General features: G+C 43.2%; 1 protein-coding gene across 6 annotated transcripts in view; it reads right to left on the bottom strand.

The window, feature by feature from the left end:
* LOC309342169 (schwannomin-interacting protein 1) overlaps positions 1–13,372 on the bottom strand; it is a 372,887-nt gene that overhangs the window by 87,197 nt on the left and 272,318 nt on the right. The window contains exon 1 of one of the 6 annotated variants that reach the window (XM_081862501.1): positions 205–348. The exons of 4 other annotated variants lie outside the window; for them this stretch is intronic. The gene's annotated coding sequence lies outside the window, so the exon portion shown is untranslated. Of the gene's footprint in view, positions 1–127; positions 349–13,372 lie in introns of those variants that run through there. One more of the 6 variants, XM_081862502.1, reaches the window with a different exon arrangement.

Below are 13,372 nucleotides of genomic sequence, written 5' to 3'. Positions count from 1 at the left end.
CCAGATGCTGCCAGACTCTTAAAGGGAAAAGCCGGCGAAGGAAGGGAATCTTGGGGAGGGGGGGGGGGAGAAGCCAAGGGGTGGGGAGGGGAGATCTCCGGCACTTCCCCGAAGTTTCCCACCCCACCTAGGCAGGGCATCCGCTTTGCGAGGAGAGGGCAGGGAGAGGTCTCCCAAGCAGGGGCGGTCCCTCTTGAGCCCCACCTAACGAGGAGGAAGGGGGTGCCCAGCAGCAGCAGCAGCACCGGCAGCGCTCCGCCTGGAGAGCTCAGGCGCCGCCGCCGCCAACAGTTTCCTCTCCAGCGCCGGCCGGGAGTCCCTCCTTGCCCTGCGACGGCTCCGGAAAGTTCCCGGCTCCCTCGCGCGCCCACTTGCGAATACAGAGCGCGAGCTACGCCGGTAGCGCGAGGGAAGGGGGGGGGGGGAGGAGGGAGTCTGGGAACCCCACGCAGCCGGCGTAAAACTGGAGTGGGGGGGGGAAGTGAATGAGACAATGCCGGCCCCACACCGCCCCCTACGGTACAGCCGGAGAGATCCTGGTGGCCGAAAAGGAGCCAAAAGCGTGGCCCCGGCAGGAGCTGAGCCAGCTCTTCCCCCGAATTCTTTTCTGGGGGGTGCTGCGCAGTTATGTCTCTTCCTTCACACACGTAAAAGCAGCAGGGTTTTATTGGAGGGGAGAGGGAGATTGCCACTTCGCAGGAGAAGCATGAGTTTGAATTTGAAAAGTGGTGCAGCAGAGCAGAATTGCCAGATGCGATTGGCACGTGGTACCATCAGCCTCCACGGCATCTTCATAGATTGGGGTTTGAGTGGGGGGACGGGACGGGACACACATGACCCATTGGGCTGCAACATGTAAAAGAGGCTGAGAAGCCGGACCCTGTTCTATTTCCCACTCTTCAGCGAATGGTGGATTGAGATTAATTGGGTGCTTGTTTCCACATGATGATGATGATGATGATGATGATGATGATAACAACAACAATAATAATTTATTTGTACCCCGCCCATCTGACTGGGTTTCCCCAGCCACTCTGGACGGCTTCCAACAAAAATTAAAAATACATTAAAATGTCACACATTAAAAACTTCCCTGAACAGGGCTGCCTTCAGATGTCTCCTAAATGTCAGGTACAGTGGTAAAGGTAAAGGGACCCCTGACCATTAGGTCCAGTCGTGGCCGACTCTGGGGTTGCGGTGGTCATCTCGCTTTATTGGCCGAGGGAGCCGGTGTACAGCTTCCGGGCCATGTGGCCAGCATGACTAACCCGCTTCTGGTGAACCAGAGCAGCACAAGGAAATGCCGTTTACCTCCCCACCAGAGTGGTACCTCTTTATCTACTTGCACTTTGACGTGCTTCGAACTGCTAGGTTGGCAGGAGCAGGGACCAAGCAACAGGAGCTCACCCCATCACGGGGATTCAAACTGCCAACATTCAGATCGGCAAGTCCTAGGCTCTGTGGTTTAGACCACAGCGCCACCTGCGTCTTGGGTTAAGTACTTAATTCGTTCTGGAGGTCCGTTCTTAACCTGAAACTGTTCTTAACCTGAAACACCACTTTAGCTAATGGGGCCTCCTGCTGTTGCCGCGCCGCTGCTTCACGATTTATGTTCTCATCCTGAAGCAAAGTTCTTAACCTGAGGTACTATTTCTGGGTTAGTGGAGTCTGTAACCTGAAGTGTATGTAACCTGAAGTGTATGTAACCCGAGGTACCACTGTAGTTGTTTATCTCTTTGACATCTGATGGGAGGGTGTTCCACAGGGTGGGCGCCACTATCAAGAAGACCCTCTGCCTGGTTCCCTGTAGCTTTGTTTCTCGCAATGAGGGAACTGCCAGAAGGCCCTAGGCGCTGGACCTCAGCGTCCGGGCAGAACGGACATGAGGGGTAAAAGTGTCCCCCTCCTAGCAAGACCTTTAAGCTTCCTCTGAGAGCTGCAACCTCAGCACAACGGCTGTTCATCTGAGTTTCTAAAATAATTTACAGCGCAATCTAAGGCGTATTTACTCAGAAATGATGGAGCAATCCTATAGCAAGGAATGAGCAGCTTTAGGATGTAGTGGATCTTCAGCTAAGTTTGCTTAAACCTTCAGCTTGAACATCTATTCAAAAGCAGTTCCATTGAATTCAATGGGGCTTTCTCTTGAACAAGTGGACCGCAGTCTTCTCCATAGAAGTAGGCCTCCAGTTCAGTAGGGCTTCCTCCCATTACATTACATTTTATTTTTTCATGTTGATATGTTTTTTATTAGAGTTTTTCATAAAACAATAAAGTCCAGGGTTTGTACATTTTAGTAAAAATGCCAAATTATTTTTGTGCTTCCTTGGTCAAGATTTTTAGCAAGCCACAGAAAGCCCTCTACGCTTCACAGGTGTTAGCTCCTCATTGCAAAGATAAATGGAAAAAAGTAGCCTGCAAAGGTTGTTTTTAAATATACAAATCAATTTTTAACACACCTATCCAGAACTCTAGGCATCCTGCCAGGTTTTTATTTTTTTTTAAGTAAATCCATAGCGTAAGAAAAATGCCACCATATAACCTGGCACTCATAATAATAAAGCACTTCAAACAAGTCAATACAGGGGAATCATTTCAACTTCTTCCAAAATAAGGCTAACAGTGGATAAATAAATAAATAAAATCCCAGGAAGGGGGAAAAAATGTCACATTCATATATTCTCACAATGAAGCCAAAGTTCTTCCTCTCTCCACAATTCCTCTTTCCTTGCAAAATAGCCTGAGGAAATGGATGAGCTTTGCAACATGCCCAGAAGGTCAACGGATTCAGACTTCTTATAAATCAAGACAAGTTGCACCAAAGACATCTTTGTTGATTCACAAAACAACTGTATAACTCAGAAACAAGTCCCAACAGGTAGACAAACTTGTAACATTCAGGAGCAGATAAAACCTAAAACTTTGATCTCCATCAGAAACTAGCTAGTAGTCACTAGACTATTTTCACAAACTCAGTAAGAGGAGGTCATGGTAAGCAACAGAAATGTGATACAGCTACTATAGACCATGATGGTCAATGCAATGCACGACCTTAGCATCAAAATTTACTTTTTTTTACAAAAATAGTATATTTTTCAGTATGCAGTGGTATATCGGTTTAAGAACAGTCCTGTTTATGAATGATTTGGTTTAAGAACTCTGCAAAATCAGAAATAGTGTCTTGGTTTGCAAACTTTACCTCGGTCTAAGAACGGAATCCGAATGGTGGAAGGGCACCAGCGGCAGGAAGCCTCATTAGGGAAAGCGTGCCTCAGTTTAAGAACAGTTTTGGTTTAAGAATGGGCTTCCAGAAAGGATTAAGTTCATAAACCGAGGTACCACTGTACTGACATAAAAATGTTGCTCCCAAATAGTAATACTATTTTGCTTGGAATTTAAAACCTCAGTATGCACAGACATAGTTGTGGGGAAACCCAGCCAGATGGGCAGGGTATAAATAATAAACTTCTTGTGGTTGTTGTTGTTGTTAAATAGCAGCATTTTGTACTCAGATGGGGATATCTACTAGGGTGCAATTCTATAGATGTTTACTTAGGAGTAATCCCACATTGAATACAGTGGGACTGACTTTTTAGTAAACATACTAGATTGCACTGTTTGCTTCAAAAATAAGTGTACTCAATTTATTTTATGTGTACCCTGCCTTTTTCCAATCAGGGAAATGAAGGGGGTGTATAGGTAAATTTTCCAGGTGATTCCCCTATCTAGGCATTGGCCAGAACTAGATTTGCCTGGCTTTTGCAAAGTTGCCTTATCCTGTACCCTCAGCCCATGCCCAACTTAAATGGCAGAAAGATATAGCATCTTCAAAAGCAACAAACCAACTAGTTATATCTTAAATGGTTAGCTAAAACGTATAAAGCAAAATCAAATGCATGCTGGAAAGGTAAAGAGAAAGAGGGCACCTTCAATCATATGTGGTGGTAGTAAAAGAATTTTAGGAGATGATATATAATGAATTGGGAAAAAATGTTTAACATAACCTTTTCTAAGAAACCAGAAGCTTTTCTTTTAGGAATTGTAGGTGTCAAAATTCCAAGTGACCAGAAGAGACTATTTCTGTACGTGACAACTGCTGCCCGGACACTATTAGCTCAGAGAGGGAAAGAAGGTACAGTCCCTACCAGGGAAGAATGGCAGATTAAACTGATGGACTATGCAGAAATGGCAAAACTGACCAGAAGAATTAGGAATCAGGAAGACCAAAATTTCAATAAGGAATGGGGAAAATATATAATTTATTAAAAAAACAACATTGTAAACAATTAAATTGTTGGTAGGATTGGAATGATACTTGTAGTCAAAAGTTGGACTATGGTTTTATTGAAGATTTAATAGAATTGGATTAACAGAGAAGATGCAGGAGAAAAAGTTAACATAAGGACCCACAAAAGGGGAGGAAAGAAGTCCAAGGGAAATTATGGGTATTGTCTTATTGGCTCTCTTTGTGGTTGTTTGTAAATCAGAAAACCCAAAAATAAACTTTTTTTTTTTAAAAAAAATCTTAAATGGTTGCCAGACTTGCATCTTGATTATAGAGAGCCAGTGTGGTTTAGTGGTTAAGAGCGATAGACTTGTAATCTGGGGAACCGGGTTCGCATCCCCGCTCCTCCACATGCAGCTGACCTTGGGCCAGTCACACTTCTCTGAAGTCTCTCAGCCCCACTCACCCCACAGAGTGTTTGTTGTGGGGAAGGAAGGGAAAGGAGAATGTTAGCCGCTTTGAGTCTCCTTCGGGTAGTGATAAAGCGGGATATCAAATCCAAACTCTTCTTCTCTTCTTCTTCTTATACTTACCATCAAATATTGGCTATAAATATTTATAGCCACATCCTGGAAATACCAGCTGATATTTTCTGACAAGTCCATCAGAAACAACTTCTGCTTTGCACTTATTTAGCCCCACTCATGAACACAGTTTGGATCTGGTGTACTCTACACTGGCTTAACTTAACTTCCCATAATTAAGACTGCTCCTTTAACTTACTTTCAGGAAAATATTTATAGGGCTGCTGCTTAAAGGGAGCTGCTTTAAAGGCTGGTTTAGCATAATGGCTAGCAGCATTTATCAGTGCTTGTTTACTCAGAAGGAAGTAGCCCAAACAAGCATTTGGGCACACACTTTTTAAATTTTACAACATATATCTTTGCACTGATAGTGTTGCTGCTGCATCCCCCTTAAGGCAGGCTATGTCCAGTTCTCTGAAGACCAGTTCTCTGGTAAATGTGCTAAGGACTGCATGGTGGTTCTCATACACTCTCATGCAAAAGGTTCTCATACACTCACAGCCACACCAGAGGAAGAGAGGAAAGGTGGGAATGTATGAGCAGAGGCTTGTTCACATAACACTAAATCCAGACCCTCCAAGTGTCCCTATTTTCCAGGGACATCCCTGATTTAGAGAAGCCGCCCCGGTTTCTGATTTATCCCGAAACACCCCACTTTTCCTTAAAGGCAAAGGTAAAGGGACCCCTGACCATTAGGTCCAGTTGTGGCCGACTCTGGGATTGCGGCGCTCATCTCGCTTTATTGGCCGAGGGAGCCGGCGTACAGCTTCCGGGTCATGTGGCCAGCATGACTAAGCCCCTTCTGGCGAACCAGAGCAGTGCACGGAAACGCCGTTTACCTTCCCGCCGGAGCGGTACCTATTTATCTACTTGCACTTTGACGTGCTTTCGAACTGCTAGATGGGCAGGAACTGGGACCGAACAACAGGAGCTCACCCCGTTGCGGGGATTCGAACCGCCGACCTTCTGATCGGCAAGCCCTAGGCTCTGTGGTTTAACCCACAGCGTCACCCACGTCCCTTTCACTTTTCCTTAGAATGTTCCTATTTTCATTGGATAAATGTTTGAGGGTATGGAGTTACGTGACTCCTGAGCTGTCTGAAGGCAATCCTGTATAGGGAAGGTTTTTAGAAATGTTTAATGTTTTATTGTGGTTTTTATGTATGTTGGAAGGTGCCCAGAGTGGCTGGGGCAACCCAGTAAGATGTGTGGGGTATAAATAGTAAAATTATCACTATGGAATGGGACGTCCCTGTTTTCATTGGAGAATTGTCAGAGGGTATGTAAACCATTGCTTAGCATTACATACAAACCAATGTGAAGTGGTCTGAACACTTGAAATGTACAATATGAGGACTAAGTATTAATATTATTGCTATTAAACAATTCTGAAAAATATATTCATGGTTTTGAAAAACCAATTAAAATACAAAGAAGTAACCCACTCCTCAATTTCCCATGCTACAACGTTTATTGGTGTTTTTTTAAATGCAGACTCCTTCACAAGCCAGTGTTGGATAGTGTCTTTAGATTGCCTGTAGTTTTCAAGAGTAGGCTTTGAAGGAATTATAACTCCAGGGATACTGAGTGCCAACTCCACCAGAGGGTGTATATTAATACAGGTACATCCACATAATTATCAGTTTGCACTAACTTGATGATTTAGCCAATTTTTTTTTTAATTGCAACTAATTACCAGTAGCCTATAAATAATATCTCGGTTAAAAAGCTAATCTGTTTTATTATATCCTGGTTCACTGAAGCCTGCTCTATAATACAAATTTGAGGCCTTCAAAGAACAGTGTTACAAAGGAAGGCTTTCCGTAGCGTCGACTTAATCATCTTTCCGTTTCAGCAACACTTTCAAATTTTAATTTGCAGAAATGAAAAGGATGTGTGTTAACAGGCAGAGCTCGCAAAGTTTATAATTGACGGAAACCAGCCGTCGCTTCATGGCTCCCACATATAATACTGATATTTATCTTTGAAATAATCAAAGTTCATTATGGGCTGTTAGAATTGGATTGTTACAAGAACTTCTGGGATAGCAAAAGGATGTTTCTGAATGCATTCTAAAGCATGAGCTATACCAGCACTCGGACCTCAGTGCCTGTCCCAGGCAAAAATGGTCCTGAGTGGGAGATCCAGAAAGTTTTCCTGAAAATAAATAAATAAAGGAGGCTGTGAGGTGGAGAAGTGAAAGGCAGATTTGTGTGTTGCTTTTCCTATTTTTCTTGACGTTAGCATCCAAGGACAGCAGTTTTAGACAGGGGCACAGGCCTTCTGAGCGCCTACCTCTTTTATGGTCCTATAAAGTCGAACGATTTCATGACACTGCAGCTCAAAAATCATTTGGAGAACATTATGCTAGTAATTACATGATCCTCTGTAGCTGTTTATAACATGTTAAGCAATTAATGGCTATCAGCACACACTTATGGGCTCTGGGAACCAGCTTAGCTGCAATTTGTGCCATGCAGTTTAGAGGGTGTTATTTTATTTCTCAGTGTTCTGTTCCTAGACTCAAAGCAGATTAAAAAAGAAAAGAAGAAAGAAAACCCTGCTTACTGTGTCCAGAATGCAAAGTTAAAATACAGTAAACATAACCCTCAAATTCCTCAATAACTGAATGCTAAAATAAATATATTATACAGTGCCATAGTACTTGGGAAATCATGGAAGCCATCAGTTTGCATTTTTCTTTAAAATAATACATCCCTAGCTCTTAGCAGTACAAGAACAGAGAAAGTGGGTTTCAGATATTTCCCTATCACCCACACTTGTTCATTTTGTCCCACAGATTTACACCTTCCAAATGTGGCCCAAACTACTCTGAAAACACCTGCCCAAGTTTCTGCCCCAAGTTTAGACCCCCCCCCAAAGGGAGAGAGACAAATTCTTTCATTCTCCTGAATTCCATTCCATACATCTCATGCCATACAAAGTAAACAAGCATGCAAACTGAGTACAATATAAACCTCCCCTGGTTAAGCTGTTATCTGTGGGCCAAACAAGTGCAGAATCGAAGGCCAAGTATCTGCCTGGTAGAACAAAGCCTCTCATCCTTTAGTACTACTTTGGAAGAGGAAACAAGATGCACGCGTGCTCAGGATCGGGGCCCTGCTGATATGCGGGAAGGGGGTGAGGAAGCATGACCACTACAAAGCTGATCAGCTGGTGCCCATCTATTGCTTACACAACACCCTATCTTGCTCAGCACTGTGACTCTTCGGGTGTTATTGGACTACAATTCCCATCAGCCCAAGCCAGCATGGCCCAATGGCCAGGGATGATGGGAGTTGCAGCCCAGCAACATCTAAAGGGCTGCAGGTGCCCCATCCCTCCTTTAGCTGAATAGCTCCCTCGACCTCTTGAAAAACTCATTTATTTACTTACTGACTTATTTCATAAAATGTATGTACCGCTTGATTACAGAACAAACCTCAAAGTGGTTTCCAGAAAGGATAAAACAATACAATTATCGCTAAAATATTCACAACCATAATTTAAAGCATAAGGAAGTTAAAACTGTAATAGAATGGACTAAGACAAATTAAGACTTGTACAAACTTTCTAAACATCCTAAACTTTACAGTTCAGCATGCAAGTGGTGTACAAGGGTAAGGAGGGGGCAAATGAGACAGGGTTGGGATTTTCTCTCTCCAAAGGACAATGATTTAAATGAGTTTTGCAACATAAATACTGTGCCTATTCAGTGTGGAGCATGATGGTGAAAATAAAGGAATTACAGTGAAGTGTTGAATCAATTTGAAAGTAAAACTGCCTTGCTTGAAGAGAGATGGTACTTGATGTTGTAAAATAATTGTACTTTTGCATCTGTAGTGTTTCCAGCGCATCAGCATAATGAAAACCAAAGCACCCAGGGTAGCTGTTAATACTCAAGACACAAGGTTGCATTTTGCAAATTGTTCATAAATCAGTTACTCTCTTTGAAGTGGGTTACTATATTATATATATAAAAAACCAATTTATATCCAGAACTTTGGATAATGTTAACACTGTTCGGGAAGATAAGTGGACTCAAATCATCCCCCACCCCACAATTTCATTATTCAAATAGCACCTTTTTCTTTGACCCATAGAGATGCCATGGGAAACAATAGATTTTTGTTCTGACAGATAGTTTTTGTTCTGTCATGGAGGATGACATAACCAGTGACAGTGCCCCTCCTCCCCCCGCTTGGAAAATTAACGGCCTCATGAAAGATGATGCATCTGATACTCAGTTTAAGAAGAAAGGGTTCTCTGTTAATCAAGAAACGTCCTTTGTATGTCAGGGCTCGCAACAATTCTTCCAAGCTCCATTATTCAGCAACAGCAACAATGCATTTCAGTGCCTGCAGTTGACACCTTGTCCTCCCCCCCCCCATCTCAGATGGGTAGTTGATGCAACATCTTGCAATTCTGGCACTGCTGTATCAGAAACTGTGCACTACTGAATACAGTTGCTAGTATTATGGAACACAGGGAGCTGCCTTGCAGTGAGTCACACCACAGGGCTCTCCAGGGTATCAGGCAGCAGCTTTCCCCAGTCCAGCCTGAACGTGTAGGGCAGGGGTCAGCAACCTTTTTCAGCCATGGACTGGTCCACCTTCCCTCAGACTATGTGGGGGACCAGACTATATATATATATATTTGGGGGGGGGGATGAACGAATTCCTATGCCCCACAAATAACCCAGAGATGCATTTTAAATAAAAGGACACATTCTACTCATGTAAAAACATGCTGATTCCCGGACCATCTGCAGGCCGGATTGAGAAGGCAATTGGACCACATCTGGCCCCCGGGCCTTAGGTTGCCTACCCCTGATGTAGGGTGTTGAACTGTGACCACCGCAGAGCAATAGTGGAGGAAAAGAGTTGCCTTCAAGCTTGTGGGCTTCCCAGAGGCATCTGGCTGGCTGCTGTGGGTGGGGGTAGGGGGTAAGTGTTGGTTTCTGCTTCCTAACTGAGCAGCGAATGCTTGTCACAAGACAATTGTTTACATTCCACAGTCAGAGTTACTGTTGGGTTCCCACGGGAATGGGAGACTGAATGTGACGTACACTGGTTTCCTGTTTTTCAGTGTTCTCTCGGTTTCTTTGTCTTGAGAGGAGTTGCTTCTCTGCTCTCACAGAGGCAAGATGTCTGTTTGTATGCTCTCAGCATAGCTTGTAAATAAACTTCGGCATGTAGCACATACTGCTTATCCTTTCGTTGCGGGACAATGCTCTGCTTGGGCTCAAGATAAGGATGAGCCTGTACCAGCTCCAGATGGGCCGGAGCTGGTTGAAATCTCACAGCAGGATGCTGAACCACATGGACATTAGGTTTGAGCCACCCGAGCTCTTCTTGTGTTTTTGAAACACTGAGCAGGGCATAGCTACTACTATGTCCTGTAATATCACATATGAGCTTTAACTACTGATGAAGCCCAGGATGGCGAAACAAGGCCAATATTCTGGAAATCCTTGTCTTAGACTCTGTGAAAGGATTCTGTGGAACTGTAACTTCATGTGGATTGTTTGGACCTTATGAACAGGCAGGTGGAATAGACACTATTACACGGATGGACCTTATGCATGAACTGACTAGAGAATGATCTGATCCACTGGGTCTTCTGCTACATTCGTTTGCTGAACTTTATGAGTTACTTCCATTGAAATTTATGATTTAATACATGAATAGTATACCTTATTTATCTAAGAACACAGCCAGTTATGTCTCGTGTGTTTATTGAGCTACAGTTCTCATCATACCTGACCATTGGCTATGCTGGCTGGTGCTTATGGAAGTTGGAAGGTCAGCAATAACTGAAGTGCCATAGGTTCCCCACTCTTGTATTCAAATGCTGGATTTGGTACAGTCTCTGCTTGACATGAAACATTCTGAGTGATCTTGGTCCGGTCACACCTGGTCAAACCATCCTACCTCGCAGGATTGTTGTGAGGACCAAATGGAGGAAACCTAATATGTGTTACTCTGAGCATATCAGGTGACATTTTATAGGGTCCCCTCTGAAATCACAGTGAATACTAGGATGCAGTGTGTGGCATGTGTTAGGCAAGCACCTGTGACAGCAAAATGTCTTGTGTTCTCTTTCTTGACTAAGCAAAGAAGCACTGCAGATGTCCCAGCAAAATGTCATAGGGACACATTAGTAGGTTATTAAATCTATTTGCCTCATTCATCACTGGCAAAGATGTGAACTTGTGTTAAGAAAATAAAGTAGATAAGGTGAACAGGATATGAATCTTTCTAACAGCGGGCTCCATTACTTTTTGTTTGTCTTTGGTTGGATTCTGATGCTTAAGTTAGGCAAGAAACTGTGCCTGGAATGGATTGCTGACCCAGGCTTTGAGCAGGAAGGTCAAGTCCTGGCCAATGAAGTAACTGTATGTTGACAGAATGGGAAGGGTGTTCCTGTTCTGGTTTTTAACCACTCTGGTTGTGAGTACGAAATAGCAGTTAAAGTCCTGAGGTAGCAAGCTTAATTTTTTTTTTGTATCTAAAACATGCCTCCAAGAGATATTTCCAGATGCCATCCAGAGGTTTTGCCAGTCTCAGTCAGTGTGGCCAATGGTCAAGGGTGAAGGAAGTTGCAATGCAACAACATCTATTGGGCCACAGGTTCATTGCCTCTGCTTTTAAAGTGTGTATTATCAGTTCAGGCCAAATTTGCTGCTGCATCCTGAATTGTTTGCAACTGTGCAGGTAGGACCGGAATGGGGAACCTGTGGCCTTCCTGATTTTGTTAGACTAAAGCTCCCGACATTTTTGCTCACACTCAATTCTGTTTCTAAGGCTAACTGGAGGTTTACATACCCTTCTTTTGTGCCTTGTTGGACTATAGCTCTCATCAGCTGCAGCCAGCATGGCCAATGGTTAGGGATAGGGGCGGGGGAGAAATGTTATTCAGTTTCCATTTAAAGGCACACCTAGCTAATTTGAACTTTCTGAAATGAAACATGGCAAAATGAACACTTCTCCATAAGTCTGTGCGTATGAATATTTTAGTACTAAAATACTAAATAGTACTTTAGTATTTTGCATACTAAAGTACCTTAAGAGAAATTCACATGAAAATGCTGATGATATTCATGAGGACTTTAGATTAAGGTTACCAGATTTTTTTCAATGAATCTGGGGACACTTGTCAACTTCAATGAATTTTGTATGGGGACTGATTTGTAAATCTGGGGACTGTCCCCAGGAAACGGGGACATCTGGTAACCTTACTTTAGATCAAACAAACAAACAAACAAACAAACAAACAAACAAACAAACCACAAATTATTGTGGGAAATGCAGAGAACTAAATTTAAGGTTGGCAAAAATCAGAAACAAAGAGAAATAAAAATTGGCAGGTTTGCTCATCCCTGGTCAGAGATGGTGGGTGCTGCAGTCCAGAAACATCTGCAAGGCTGCAGGGGCCCCATCCCTGTTGTACAATGTGGTATGGATGTTTTAGCTGAGATTCCTGAATTGCAGGGGGTGGACTAGATGACTCTTGGGGTCCCTTCCAACTCTACAATTCTATGATTCTATGATCTATTGCTCCCAGTATTTAAAAGAATGCAGATTTGGGCCTTGTTATATAATCTTACAATTGAGCGGGGGACGGGAAGAGGAGGAGGAGGAGGAGGAGGAGGAGGAGGAGGAGGAGGAGGAGAAGAAGAAGAAGAAGAAGAAGAAGAAGAAGAATAGTAGTAGTAGGAGGAGGAGGAGTTTGGATTTGATATCCCACTTTATCACTACCCGAAGGAGTCTCAAAGCGGCTAACATTCTCCTTTCCCTTCCTCCCCCACAACAAACACTCTGTGAGGTGAGTGAGGCTGAGAGACTTCAGAGAAGTGTGACTAGCCCAAGGTCACCCAGCAGCTGCATGTGGAAGAGCAGAGACGCGAACCCGGTTCCCCAGATTACGAGTCTATTGTTCTTAACCACTACACCACAGAGGAATCGCAGACCCTTATGTCTGAGATTTGGAAACTTTTTTTTTTTTTTAAGAGTGGCAGACTTTATTTTCAGATCAGTTTGTCACGGGATGATTATTTTAAGTGTTACCCTTCAACTTAGAAGAGAGATGAGAACATTTTGTTCCGTGCTTCAGTTTTCCAACTTTATGAAGGTTCTATTGAAATTCAAGGAGGATTTCCTGACTTGGAGCTTTTATTTTCTTCCAGTAAGCAATCCTGTTCAGTCCCCCAAATAAACAAGCAAATAAAAGAGATAATGAATTGTCCTCAATTTACAGAGGAGAAGCTGTATTTGGGGGGTGAGGAGGAGCCGCCTGTGATTAATATGTTTTAATGTATCACATTCTTGTCTATCACAGAAAGATACAGAGCAGTTGTATTTTCAAATAAATATCCCTTGGTATCTTCAGACAGATAAATATTATTCCAAAGGGATGTGGTATGTAAGGAATTTTAATATAGTCTTACTTTCACTCCCCAGCATGACTGCTGTAGAGAAATGACTCGTCTTTGAGTGATTTATGATACTTAAAACACACAACCAAATAATAATAATAGTAAGAATTACTTGGGAGGGGGAAA

The sequence above is a fragment of the Podarcis erhardii genome (assembly GCF_964252035.2).
Source record: "Podarcis erhardii genome assembly, chromosome: 5".
In the NCBI taxonomy this organism is placed as follows: domain Eukaryota; kingdom Metazoa; phylum Chordata; class Lepidosauria; order Squamata; family Lacertidae; genus Podarcis; species Podarcis erhardii.
This window is presented reverse-complemented; position numbering and strand designations above follow the sequence as displayed.